The following is a 13,810-nucleotide window of genomic DNA, read 5'->3' on the forward strand; positions in this document are numbered from 1 at the left end:
CCCCTTGTTGTGGGGATTAAGTGAGACAATTAACAAAAAGCACATAACACCCCCGTCACACACACACACTGTGGCATAGCGGGTAAAGACGCTGCCTGCAGTGCCAGCATCCCAAATGGACGCCAGTTCGAGTCCCGGCTGCTCCACTTCTGCTCTCTGCTATGGCCTGAGAAAGCAGCAGAAGATGGCCCAAGTCCTTGGGCCCCTGTGCCCACGTGGGAGACCCAGAGGAAGCTCCTGGCTTCAGATTGGTGCAGCTCCGGATTATTATGGCCAATTGAGGAATGAACCAGCAGATGGAAGACCTCTCTCTCTCTCTGCCTCTCCTTCTAGCTCTGTGTAACTTTCAAATAAATAAATAATTTTTAAAAATGACAAAGCACATGGGGATGTAGGAATTTGAAATGGTTGGCCATTAGTAGCCAGCTAAACAAAGTTACAAAAGAGCATTCTGACCCAGCTCCCTGCTAATGTGCCTGGGAAAGCAGAAGATGGCCCAAGTCCTTGTGCCCCTGCATGCACATGAGAGACCTGGATGGAGTTCCAGTTTCATGGCTTCAGCCTGGCCCAGCCCCAGCCATTGTAGCTATAAGGGGAGTGAACCAGTGGATGGAAGATCTCTCTCTCTTTCTCTGCCTCTCCTGTGTAACTCTGCTTTTCAAATTTAAAAAATTCTTTAAAAAGAGCATCTATGTGAATTGCTGATTTGGTGTTATTAACACGTCCTCCCTTCGGTGAGATCAAAACTTGTCTATTCAGTAGCTTTTCAAGACAGGTTCCCCAGCCAGGCTCCCTGTCGGGGTGCAGAGAGAATAAACAGCACAGTGTCAAAGCCTTGACAGAGACCCAAAGGGCTTTCAAGTGCAATGAGGGTTTTTTCTAATCTGTCAGAGGAGTATAGCTTCTTTCCTCCCCACATTTCCTCTAAGAAAAGTGGAGCGGGGTGGGGGAGTCGAGGAGTGGGGAGTGGGGGAGCAGGAGTGCTTGGTGCAGCAGCTAAGTTCCCACTTTTGGGACACCTGCACCCCGTATCACAAAGCCCGGTTGGAGCCTCGGCTCCCAGGCTTGAGCTCCAGCTCCTGCCCGCACATGCTCTGCGGGGCAGCAGACGACGGCCCTCGTGCCTGGGTCCCTGCCACTCGCCGGGAGACTCCGATGAGTTCTGGGCTTCTGGGGTTGGTGTGGTCCAGCCCGGCTATTGCAGGCATTTAGAGAGCGGACCAGGGGATGAAAGACATTTCTGTCTCTGTCTCTTTGCCTTTACAATAAAGAGACAGAGAGAGAGAAACTAACGAGCAGGTATGTGGTCCAGCAGTTCATATCTGAGTGCATGGTGATACCTGGGTTTCTGACTCCAGCTTCCTGCTAACTGGGAGGCAATGGTGATGGCTCAAATAGTTGGGTTCCTGCCACCTGCTAGGGAGACCTGGATTGAATTCATGACTCCCAATTTTGGCCTTGGCCCAGCCCTGGCAATTCTGGGCACTTGCAGAGTCAATCAACAGATGGTGTTTGGTGTTGTGGCACAGCTGGTTTAAGTGGCTGCTTGGGACACGCGCATCTGCCGGCACCTCTGCTTCCAATAGAGCTTTCTGCTAGTACATCCAAGAGGCAGATGATGACTCCATTGCTGGGGCCCACGCCACTCGTACGGGAGACCTGGGTAGAGTTCTAGGCCTTTGGCTTCAGCCTGGCCCAGTCCTGATGTTGTAGTCATTTGAGAAGTGAATCAGTGATAGAGGATCTTTCTCTCTTACTCTCTTTTGTGCTACCTCCAAGTGGATGAAAACAAATATACATTTTAAAAATTATTTATTTTGGGGGGCTGGCGTTGTGGCAGAGCAGGTTACGTTGCTACCTTCAACACTGGCATCTTATATGGTTTCCAGTTCAATTCTAGGCTGCTCCACTTTCAATCCAGCTCCCTGCTAGTGCACCTGGGAAAGAAGTGGAAGTGGCCCAAGTGGCTGGGCCCCTGCCACCCATGTGGAAGACTTGGAGAAAGCTTCTGGTTCTGGCTTGGCCCAGCACTGGCCATTGCAGTCATCTGGGGAAGGAACCAGCAGATGGAATCTCTCTCTTTCTCTCTCTCTGTAAATCTGCCTTTCAAATATAATAAATATTTGGAGCCGGCACTGTGGTGTAGTAGGTTAGGCCTCCACCTGTGGCGCTAGTATCCTGTATGGGCACCAGTTCAATTCCTGGGTGCTCCAATTCCAATCCAACTCCCTGCTAACGGTGTGGGAAAGCAGTGAAAGATGGCCCAAGTGCTTAGGTCCTTGTACTCATGTGGGAGACCCAAAGGAAGGCCGGGTTCCTGGTTTTGGATTGGCCCAGCTCTAGCCGTTGCAACCATCTGGGGAGTGAACCGGCAGTTGAAGACCTCTCTCTTTGTCTCCCTCTCTGTCTGTAACTCTGCCTGTAAAAGAAATAAATACATCTTTAAAAATTGTTTTAAAAGATGTACTTATTTATTTAAAAGGCAGAGTTACAGAGAAGCAGAAGTTTCAAAAATTATCATTCTAGGGCTGGTGCTGTGGTGTAGTGGGTAAAGCTACTACTGCTTGCAATGTCAGCACATCATGTGTGCACCGGTTCAAGTCCCAGCTCTTCCACTTCCAATCCTGCTCCCTGATATGACCTGGCAAAGCAAATAAATACATTAATTTTGGGGAAAAGGTATATTTTAGGCCGGCGCTGCGGCTCACTAGGCTAATCCTCCACCTTGTGGCGCCGGCACACCGGGTTCTAGTCCTGGTCGGGGCGCCGGATTCTGTCCCGGTTGCCCCTCTTCCAGGCCAGCTCTCTGCTGTGGCCCGGGAGTGCAGTGGAGGATGGCCCAAGTGTTTGGGCCCTGCACCCACATGAGAGACCAGGAGGAAGCACATGGCTCCCGCCTTTGGATCAGCGCGGTGCGCCGGGCCACAGCGGCTGTGCCATCTCCCGCCGGGGCTGTGCCAATCTGAAGCAGGAGCCAGGAGCTTCTTCCCGGTCTCCAATGCGGGTACAGGGGCCCAAGTAATTGGGCCATCTTTACTGCTTTCCCAGGCCATAGCAGAGAGCTGGATTGGAAGAGGGGCAGCCAGGACTCAAACCAGTACCCATATGGGATGCCAGTGCTGCAGGTGGAGGATTAACATACTGTGCCACGGCGCTGGACCCAAGTCTTCGTCTTAAAACTGACCGCTTGCGGCCGGCGCCGCGGCTCAGTAGGCTAATCCTCCACCTAGTGGCGCTGGCACACCGGGTTCTAGTCCCGGTCGGGACGTCGGATTCTGTCCCGGTTGCCCCTCTTCCAGGCCGGCTCTCTGCTGTGGCCAGGGAGTGCAGTGGAGGATGGCCCAAGTGCTTGGGCCCTGCACCCCATGGGAGACCAAGAGAAGCACCTGGCTCCTGGCTTCAGATCAGCGCAGTGCGCCGGCCGCGGCGGCCATGGGGGGGTGAACCAATGGCAAAGGAAGACCTTTCTCTCTGTCTCTCTCTCTCTCACTGTCCACTCTGTCAAAAAAAAAAAAAAAAAAGAAAAGAAAAAAAGAAAAAGACGACAACTTAAGAGAGCTTAGTAGCTTCTGCCTTTCTGTTCTTGGGAGCCCTAAGTCACTACCCTTGTGCCACGGAGAGGCCACAGCATCCCGGCCGAGCCCAGCCCACAGCTGACCCATCAGCTGGTGACACACCCACGTAAGTGAGCCCTGCCTGCCCTGCGTAATTAGAGAAACAGCCGGACGTTTGTTGTGTTAGCCATTTGGGGGCGTCTGTAACACACAGCAATAGAGGGTGTAAATCATTCTCCCCATCTAAAGCCAAACTCATTACCTGTCCCGTTATCCCGTTAGCCTGTTTCTCCTGAGGTCAGTTCCAGCCGATGGCACAGTCCCCTACCCAGGTAACAGCGTCACGGTGTCGTGCTAGCTCCCCCCACCCGGGGCCCCCAAATCCCTCTGCAAACTGCCAGTTTTACCTCCTACACATTGGCTGTACTTGGCCTCTTTCACTGCCGTTTTCTGCATTTCAGGTTCTCCTCTCACCTCTCGGTCTCTGTACCTGTACTCCGGTTCTCAGACGCCCGGCTTCCAGAAGGCGCATCTGACCACAGCTGTCCTCTGTGTAAGAGGGGTTCCCGGTGGCTCCCAGAACAGAGTCCACATTCCAGAGACCGCTTGAGAAAGGCCCGCGTCCACCTGTAAACCTTATCGCGACTGGCAGTTCCTTCACCTGTTCCGTCAATCAAGGCTCAGTCAGGAGACAGTTCATGAATTAGGAATAAACTGATTGTGATTCAAAAGGCTACCCAGAGATCCTCAGGGCTTCCTAGAGGTATCAACTGCATGCAGCTCTCCCCACGAAGGGGGAGGGGACACAGAAAGGCTGGTGTCACTTAGGCATGGCCCCAGTTGCTGAACCCCAACTCCATGGAGGGGGCTCTGCCCAGCTGGTGTTGTCTGAGCCTGCAGGGTGTGTGTCTGTGTTCCAGTTGTGCTGGTGTCTGGGTGGGGGTAGTTGTGCAAGTGTGGAAAGCTGCACGCCGGGAGAGACCTGCAGCCGCCGGGGGGCCTCCTCCTGCAGCCTTGCTGCTTCCCTCCGCACCCCTCGGGGCAGCGCACAGCAGCCCGGGCGCGGAGCTGAGAGCTGGCGTCTCGTGGACTCGCCTCTCACCATCCCGCTGGTGCTTTGCTGCTTCCGGGTCTGGACTTGCTCCGCCCTGGTCTCCACACCTGGTTCACTCTCACCTTTCAAATCTCAGCTGTCACTTCCCCGGGGAAGCCTTCTTTGACTTCCCTGTCGAGGCCAGGTTCCACACGCTGTTACCCGTGTGTGGCCCACTTGGTAGCACTGCAGTTGTAATTCCAGTTTGTGTGCTTTTGAGGTTAACGTCTACTAGAACGCAAGGACGTTCATCTCCAGGGCAGGGACCATTTCCCCTTCCCGTTTCTTGTTCTTAAACCCATATCCTACCCCTCTCTCTGTCTCTACCTCTCTGTAACTCTTTCCAATAGATGAGATAAATCTTAAAAAACCCATTTCCCTGATGCCTCACGTAGTCCGTGGCACGTAGTAACTGGTCGAATGAAGTAAGAAGCGTCGTGTAGACCGCCAGTACAATGCCTGACCAAGCACTTTCTGAAATATCTGCTTCCAGCTCTAATTCTTCTCTGCGCGCACCCGTAAGACTTCCTCCCACCCTGACCCTCAGTATCTCAGTTCTTAGACACTGATGCGAGTGCTGTGTTGACGTGCAGGGGTTTGTGTACACACAAACAAACCGTATCTGAGGCTGCTGCACGGGAGGGTAGGGAGTGCCCTCGCTGAACCCGTCCTTCAAAAACACGCCAATCAACTGCTTCTTGGCTAAGATCAAGGGCCAAGAAAGGGTGAATGTTCCCTATCTTTGCTTCTGTAAACAACGAGTGACCTTGTACACAACCCGGGTGTGCACAGGCCCCGCTACACACGCACCCGAAACGCAACCTTGACGCTCGGTTGCAGGTGAAGGGATGACCAGAGATCTGACTCAGGCTCAGGAAGTTCCTTATAGGGTATGTGGGTTTCTAGGTGGGGTCTCACTTCCGGAATCTGGGACGGCTGGCCAAGCTCCAAAGGCACCGCCGCGTTTGCTGGGCTGCCTTAGATCTCTCTGCAGCTTCTTCCCTTCACAAGTCGAGTTGACTGCTCGTAGGCCAGGCTAGTGCACAGCGATGCACAAGGCGGCGAGGTCCCTGCTTGGAATTGTTCTTTGTCGAGCGAGGATGAAGGGAATTGGAAACGGGCCGATTATGCACAACGCGGTCAGTTCGCACTTTTAAACCCTCACTCACTTATTTACAGACGCACCCACATACCTATCAGACTCTTCCACTCGGAAAACGGAGTTAAGAGAACCGTTTATTTTGGTGTAAGGAAATTCTGAAATCCATGCGTCCTTTTGTCACCACACGCATTCGCCCCGAACTTTCTGAAGTACCCACTTGTAATACAATCTCAGGTGTGTAGACAAGCAGTGAGTGGAAGATCCGTAATCCCAATCACTCCCGCCAAGCCTGCTCCCCCACCCGCCTTCTCTGGAGAGCGCACCCTTGTCGCGACTGCACTGGGTGGGACGCGCAGCCAGCAGGGGGCAAGAGTCACCCACGCGTGCCCACCGCCCCAGCTGCGCCCAGAGCGACTTTACCAAGCGCGACCAGAAAGTTCACGCTCGTCGCACGGCAGGGCGCTGCAGGGAGCGGTGACTGGCAGGCGCACCTCGCGCGGCCCGGTGCGTGCGAGGCGGCAGCCGCGGGGCCGACTGCGCCCTGCCCTCCTCGGGGTGCGACAGTGGCCTCGCACCGGCCGGCCGGCCCCGTCACGCGCGGCACCAGCGCCTGCGGCGAGCCCGACACGCCACGAATACGCGGGTTTTTTACTTCTAGGACGGACGGACGAGATTTTCAAAAGGACACATACGCCACTGGGTGACTTCCTGGGTCGCCGCAACCCACCCAAAGGGTTCCGAAAATAGCCTCGGGCCCCTCCTAGCCCGACTTTGAAAGCAGGTGTGGGACGCATGCGCACGTCCCACCGGCCGACCTCCTGTCGGCACCCGGCGCAGACCTTCTTCCCGACAGCCCGCAGGAGGCGGGGCGGGGGAACGGAATTCTCGCGAGTACTCCGCGAGCGCCGGCGGAAACAGTAGACACGTGACTCTCCTCGGAGGCCTTCGCCTACCCCCCTCCCCCTTCTCGGGAACCCGGCCCCCTTACCCCTCGCCCACCCTAGAGCCGCGAAAATGGACCGTTTGGGTTCCGGAATTCCCTTGGATCCAACCACTGGTACCGGGCCGGCAGGAGCCGGCGGAGTCCGTTTCTGGCGGCGAAGGCGCGGAGAGGCCGAGATGGGGGGGAATCATCTTCCTCCGTCTAGGAGAGAGGCGGGGCGCGGGGGAGCGGCGGGGGGGGTGGGGGTGGGGCGGAGGAAGTCACGTGGGGGCGTGGTGCGCGCTGCCTGCGCGCGGCGCCTCGTCTGGCGTCCCTCCCCCTCCCCTCCCCGAGGGGCGGGGGGGCTGGGGGGAGGGGCGTCAAGATGGCGGCGGGGAGGTAGGCAGAGCCGGACGCCGCTGCTGCCGCCGCCACCGCCGCCGCCGCCGCCTCCGCTCCGGCCGCCGCTGGCTCTCGAAGCTCTCGTCGCCGGGGAGAAGCTGTGCTGGCGTCGGGTCCCGCGGGGAAAGTGAGTCCTCCCCTCAGCCCTGCCCTGCTTCCACTCCCCCTCCCGGACAGCCTCCCACTCCCACCCTCCTCGGGGTCCGTGTGGGGCCGGGCTGGGGGGGGCGCCGCCACCTCACCCCGGGTTGGGGCCTCGCTCCGCGCTCGCCGACCCCCGCCGCCCCGCGCTCCGGGACCCTCGGGGGGCACGGTCCCGGCGGCGGCCGTCCGCGCCGGGCCCTGCGGACGCCGCTCGTGGGGCTCGGCGCTGTCCCGGGCGGGAGGCTCCCCCCGGACCGAGGGGCAGGGGCAGCGCTCGCCGGCTGCACCGGGGTCGCGCCCTGTGTTCGTCCCGCGAGCAGAGTGGGGTCCGGCCGCTGCCCGAGCCGTGCGGGCGGCTTGGGCAGAGGGAGCGAGGGAGGCTGCGGGCGCCCTGCCTACACCCGAGCCCTTGCCGGCGGTGGGCGCCGGGCACCGTGCGTGGACACGTGGGGGCTGCCTGCGCGCCCCGCCGGCGGCCGGGGAGCCGGCTCGCTGCTCGGGGGACGGCGGTTGGGGACTTGCTCCCCCGGAGAGTGTTCGGTGGAGCGAGCATGTCAGGCTCCCCCGAGCAGAGCCGGCCGGGGGCCGCCCCGCCGTGGCCGGGGGTCGGTTTAACCGCTGGGGCGATTTGGGTGTTCCCGAACCCTTGGGGTCCGAGTCGGGGCCGGCCCCGGCGTGCGGCCCGTGCGCTCGCCGCCGCGGCTTTGTGCTGCCGTGCGGGCCGGGGTTGCGGTCCTCGCTCGGGCGTGCCGCGTTGGCCGGGGGAGGCTTTTGTTTTGGGGCTCCGCTGGCTGGGGAGAGGGGCGAGCAGACGGGAGCCGAGGCGCCGTCTCCATCCAATGAATTGCGCAGCCAATTGTAGCCGCACCCGGAAGTTTGTGCTGAACACGTGCTGAGGGAAGGTTAAACACTGGTCCCCTCCGACCTTTGAAAGTTGGTTCCCGGCGCTGCGGGCCGGGCGGGCGGCCGGGCGGGCCGGGGGCTCCGCCGAGCCGGTGCGGAGTCGCAGGGCTGCCGGAGGAGCGCGCCTCGGCACGGACCGTCTCCGAGGTCCCCCGGAGCCCGGAGCGCTGCCGTGCGTGCGTCTCCCGGCTTGCTTAGAGTTCCTTCAAAATCCCGTGTCTTCCCTTTGAGCTGTCAGGTGAAGCGTCAGAGGGCAGGGCAGGGCAGAGCTTGCTGTCCGTCCCTGGCGTGCCCTGGCGCCAGGGCTCTGGGGAGGCTTCTCTGCTTTGGGGGCGCTGGTGACAGACCCATCTGGGTGTGCGGGTGTCTGGGGTGAGCCCCTGCCCCGCGGCGGGCGTGCGGGTTCCCTGGCTGGCCTGCTTGAAGCTGGTGTGAAGATGCATTTTTAATAGTGAAATGGTTTCGGTTTAGCCAATGAATAACTAAGATGATGTAATCCTGAAGTTTTCGGGGTTATCTTTGCTGACTGACAGATCTCCTGGCAGGAGCTCCCCCAGTGCTAGGGACAACTTTGGGAGGGCTGAAATTGCAGATGGAAGGGCAGGGATTCTACCTCAAGGCTAAGATACGGTGTGAAGCCCACCAGATTAGCTTTTCTGTGTCTTGGGAGGCAGTGTTTGGATTGCAGTAGTAATTTTCAGTTTTATTGTAGCTCATGATGAGAGTTGTGTTTTACATGGTGAGCTAGTATGTACACATTAAACAGAAACTTTGCATGAAATGTGTTCTGAATGCTGTACACTAATTTTCTATATCATGAGGGTACTTAAGACATTTGTGGAAAATGGAGTTGTAAGTTTATTTGTGTGTAAAATTTGAAATTGATATTTTTTCATAATATGTATTTTCCATGCACTTTTTGAAATATCGAATTAAAAAGTGCTGGCAATGATACACAAAATTCATTTGATAACCTACTAACATATTGTGACCAGCCTATTAGGAAAATTCTGGTTTTCTTCCAGGACCCCCACGGATCCTGGATCCCAAGCTCTGCACATAAAGTGGTGTCGGGTTGCATGGAGCCCTGTAGATCTCCTAGACATTTAAGTCACTTTTAGATCACTAACTGTGCCCAGCTGTGCCCAGGTAGTGCAGATACAGTGCACATAGTGGTTGCACGGTGGTGGCTGGGGATGCTGACCAGAACGGAAGCCTGTAGATGGTCAGTAGATGTTTTGTTCCGAGCCTGAAGATGAGGAGGGTTCCATATAGGGCTAGGAGTAGAGAGGAAAGGGTTTTAAGGGGGTGGGAGTCAGACCTCCTGGTGTGCAGTGCTTGTTACAGTCAGGTTTGTCTTTTTAAGCCTCAGTTTCTCCTTTGTGATGAGGGGATGATGAGCAGTATTGACTCATCGATTATTTTGAAGATCAAAAGAGGAAGAAGCCACAGACATAGGATTAGGGTTAGCATCTGGATTTCAGGTAGTGATGATCTAGAAAGTTGTGTTAACTTTGCTTTTGGGTCACTCTACTTTTTTTTTTTAATATTTTATTTACTTATTTGAGAGGTAGAGTTACAGACAGTGAGAGGGAGACAGGTCTTTGATCTGCTGGTTCACTCTAAACGGCCGTAACGGCTGGAGCTGAGCTGATTTGGAGCCAGGAGCAGCTTCTGGGGTCTCCCATGTGGGTACAGGGGCCCAGGGACTCTGGCCATCCTCCACTGCTCTCCCAGGCCACAGCAGAGAGCTGGGTGGGAAGTGGAGCAGCCTGACCAGCGCTGCCTGTGGAGGATTAACCGATTTTGAAACTTTGTTTATGATTTGCACATTCCTTCCTGGATGTCTTCTTTCTAAGGGTTCTGCTTGGAGGGATCACTTTACTGAGCAAGGGTCCCTGGGCCATTGGGTGTTGAAAAATACAGATGATGTCCTTGTAGGGTAAAGGAAGTTCTTAGGTACCTTTTTTTGTTGTTTTTAGTATTTATTTGAAAAGCAGAGACCCACACAGATGGAGAGATACCACCATCCGCTGGTTCATTTCCCTAGTCACCTGGACTGGGCCAGACCAATGCCAGGATCCAGGAACTCAGTGTGAGTTTTCCACGTGGATGGCTGGACCCAGGTACTTTAGCTGTCACCTGCTACCTTTTAGGGTGTGTATTACCTGGAAATTAGACTCAGAAGCAGAACAGGTACTTGAACCTGGGCGCTTCAGTATGGCATGTGGGTGTCCCAAGCAGCATTTTTTTTTTTTTTAAGATTTTTATTTTTCTTTTGAAAGCAAGAGTTACAGAAAAGAGAGGGGCCCAGCACTGTGGCATAGCAGGTAAAGCTGCCGCCTGCAGTACTGGCATCCCATATGGGCACTGGTTTGAGTCCCGGCTGTTCCACTTCCAATCCAGCTCTCTGCTGTGGCCTGGGAGAGCAGTGGAGGATGGCCCAAGTTCTTGGGCCCACGTACCCACGTGGGAGACCCCGAGGGGGCTCCTGGCTCCTAGCTTCGGATCAGTGCAGCTCTAGCTGTTGCGGCCGTCTGGAGAATGAGCCAATGGATAGAAGACCTTTCTCTGTCTGTGTCTCTGCCTCTGAAATAAATAAATCTTAAAAAAAAAGAAAAGAGAGACAGAGAAAGATCATTCATCTGCTGGTTAACTACCCAGGTGGCCTCAACAGCTGGAGCCCACGCCAGGAGCCTCTTGCTGTTCTGGGTCTCCCACATGGGTGCGGCAGCACAAGCTCTTGGACCATCTTGTGCTGCTTTCCCAGGCGCATTAGCAGGGAGCTGGCTTGGAAGTGGAGCAGCCAGGGCTCAAACTGGCGCTCATACAGGATGAGAGCATTGCAGGTGGAGGCTTTACTCGCTGTGTCCCCTGAGCAGCATCTTAACCACTGTCCAAATGCCCACTTGTAATTAACTTTCTTTTCTTTCTTTTGTTTTTCTTTTAAAGAATTGTTTATTTGAAAGTCAGAGTTACACAGAGAGGAGAGGCAGAGAGAGAGATCCTCCATGATGGTTCACTCCCCAATTTGCCACAGCGGCCGGAGCTGGGCTGATCCGAAGCCAGGAACCAGGAGCTTCCTCCGGGTCCCCAACACGGGTGCAAGGGTCCAAGGACTTGGGCATCTTCCACTGCTTTCCCAGGCCATAGCGGAGAGCTGGATGGGAAATGGAGCAGCTGGGCCTCGAACCAGCGGCATTACAGGCAGTGGCCTAACTCACTATACCACAGCAGCGACCCATAATTAACTTTGTTATTACTATCTTTTCATTTATCTGATATCTTTATAATGTTTTTTAAGATTTATTAATTTGAGCCGGCGCCGTGGCTCAATAGGCTAATCCTCCACCTTGCGGCGCCGGCACACCGGGTTCTAGTCCCGGTCGGGGCGCCGGATTCTGTCCCGGTTGCCCCTCTTCCAGGCCAGCTCTCTGCTATGGCCAGGGAGTGCAGTGGAGGATGGCCCAGGTGCTTGGGCCCTGCACCCCATGGGAGACCAGGAAAAGCACCTGGATCCTGGCTCCTGCCATCGGATCAGCGCGGTGCGCCGGCTGCAGCGGCGGCCATTGGAGGGTGAACCAACGGCAAAGGAAGACCTTTCTCTCTCTGTCTCTCTCTCTCACTGTCCACTCTGCCTATCAAAAAAAAAAAAAAAAAGATTTATTAATTTGAAGTGCCTGCATTGTGTCATAGCAGGTAGAGCCGCCACCTGCAACGCCAGCATACAATATGGGCTCAGGCTTGAGACCCAGCTGCTCCACTTCTGATCCAGCTTCTTGCTAATGTAACTGGGAAAACAGTGGAAGATGGCCCTAGTACTTGGGACTGTGCACCCATGTTGGAGATCTGGAAGAAGTTCCCAACTCCTGGCTTCAGCCTGACCCAGCCCCAGTTGTTGGGGCCATTTGGGGAATGAATCAGCAGGTGGAAGATTCTCTCTCTCCCTCTCTTCTCTGTCTCTTCCACTCTCTGTGCAACTCTGACTTAAATAAATATTTAAGTAAAAAAAAAAAAAGATTTATTCATTTGAAAGGTGGGGTGGGGGGGAGAGAAAGAGATTCCATCTGCTGGTTCAATGCCTAAATGGCCCCAAACTGTCAAGGCCAGGCTAGGCCAAAGCCAAGAACTCCATCCAGGACTTCCAGGAGTGTGGTAGGGATCCAAGTACTTGGGCCATCCTCCACTGCTTTCTCAGGTGTATTAGCAGGGAGCTGGATCAGAAGCCGAGACACAGAGACTTGTTCAATATGGGATGCTGGCTTGCAAGCAGCAGATTAGCCACTGTGTCCCAGTGCTTGCTGCCTGCAGAGATCTGCCATCTGCTGGTTCACTCTCAAAAGCCTACAACAGCCAGGGCTTGGCTGGAGTGAAGTTAGGATCCTGGAATTGAGTCTAGGTCTCCCTAGTGGGTGGCAAGGACTCAAGTACTTGAGCCATCATTCTGCTGCCTTCCAGGATTTCCATTAGCAGGAACCAGGATCAAAAGCAGAAAAACTTAGGAGGCATTAGATATGAGATGCGATTATCTAAGGTATCCTAATCATTGACAAATGCACCCCCTCCCCAATATGTGTATATATATTTTGTGTGCTTTTTTAGGCACTCACTCCCTTTGCCTTTTTTTTTTTTTTTTTTTAAGATTTATTTATTTATTTAAAAGAGTTACACAGAGGAGAGAGAGAGAGGTCTTTCATCCACTGGTTCACTTGCCAGATGGCTGCAACAGCTGGAGCTGTGCCAATCTGAAGCCAGGAGCCAGGAGCTTCTTTTGGGTCTCCCATGTGGGTGCAGGGGCCCAAACGCTTGGGCCATCTTCTGCCTTCCCAGGCCATAACAGAGAGCTGGTTGGAAGAGGAGCAGCTGGGACTCAAACTGGTGCCCATATGAGATACTGGCACTCAGGGCAGGGCTTTAACCTGCTGAGCCGCGGTGCCAGCCCCTGCATGTGTATATATTTAAACTGCTGCCATGACTGATTGTGTTGCAGTGTGTTAAGCTACCACTTGGCATGCTAGAATCCCGGAGAGTCCTGGCCACTCACCTTCTGGTCCAGCTCCCTGCTAATGCTCCTGGGAAGGCAGTGGAAGATGGCCCAAGTACTTGGGTCCCTGCCACCATGTGGGAGGCTTGGGTGGAGTTCCTGGCTCCTGGCTCCTGGCTTTAGTCTGGCCCAACTAATCATTGCTGCCATTTGGGGAGTGAACCAGCAGATGGAAGACTGGTTCACTGGTTCACTCCCCAAATGGCCCCAGTGGCCAGGACTGAGCCTGGCCAAGAGCTGGAACCAGGAGCTTCATCCAGGTTTCCCTTGTGGGCGTAGGAGATCCTTTCTCAGCAAGCACTTGGGCCATCTTCCACTGGCTTCCTAGCTGCATTGGCAGGGAGCTGCATTGGAAGTGGAGCAGCTGGGACTCATACTGGCTGCCCACATGGGGTGCTGGTGCTGCAGATGGTGGCTTAACCTGCTGTGCCACAGTGCCGGCCCCTGAGAAAATACTTTTTCCTGTTCCTCAAAGCAAAGATATTTGCTAATTGCACATTTAATTTTTTTTTAAGATTGATGTATTTGAGAGAGTTGCAGGGAGTGAGGGAGAGACAGAAAGAGATAGACATCTTCAGTCCACTGATTCACTCCCCACATGCCTGCAGTGACTGGGGCTGAACCAGGCCGAAGCTCGGAGCATCAT

At 55.1% G+C, this 13,810-nt stretch overlaps 1 protein-coding gene and 1 long non-coding RNA gene across 7 annotated transcripts in view; both read left to right on the forward strand.

Moving 5' to 3' along the window:
• LOC138847429 (uncharacterized) overlaps nt 1-4,285 on the forward strand; it is an 11,369-nt gene extending 7,084 nt beyond the window's left edge. For 2 of the 3 annotated variants that reach the window (XR_011385253.1, XR_016227089.1), the window contains exon 2: nt 4,016-4,285. This is a non-coding gene — a long non-coding RNA (uncharacterized LOC138847429). Of the gene's footprint in view, nt 1-2,960; nt 3,682-4,015 lie in introns of those variants that run through there. The other variant, XR_016227090.1, reaches the window with a different exon arrangement.
• A 2,760-nt stretch (nt 4,286-7,045) lies between these two features.
• Nucleotides 7,046-13,810, forward strand: part of SBNO1 (strawberry notch homolog 1) — a 66,595-nt gene continuing 59,830 nt past the window's right edge. For all 4 annotated transcript variants that reach the window (XM_008251628.5, XM_089323016.1, XM_017339366.4 and 1 more), the window contains exon 1: nt 7,046-7,200. The gene's annotated coding sequence lies outside the window, so the exon portion shown is untranslated. The remainder of the gene's footprint in view (nt 7,201-13,810) is intronic.

The sequence above is a fragment of the Oryctolagus cuniculus genome, chromosome 21 (assembly GCF_051225735.1).
Source record: "Oryctolagus cuniculus isolate XC-2025 breed Fujian yellow rabbit chromosome 21, ASM5122573v1, whole genome shotgun sequence".
Lineage (NCBI taxonomy): Eukaryota > Metazoa > Chordata > Mammalia > Lagomorpha > Leporidae > Oryctolagus > Oryctolagus cuniculus.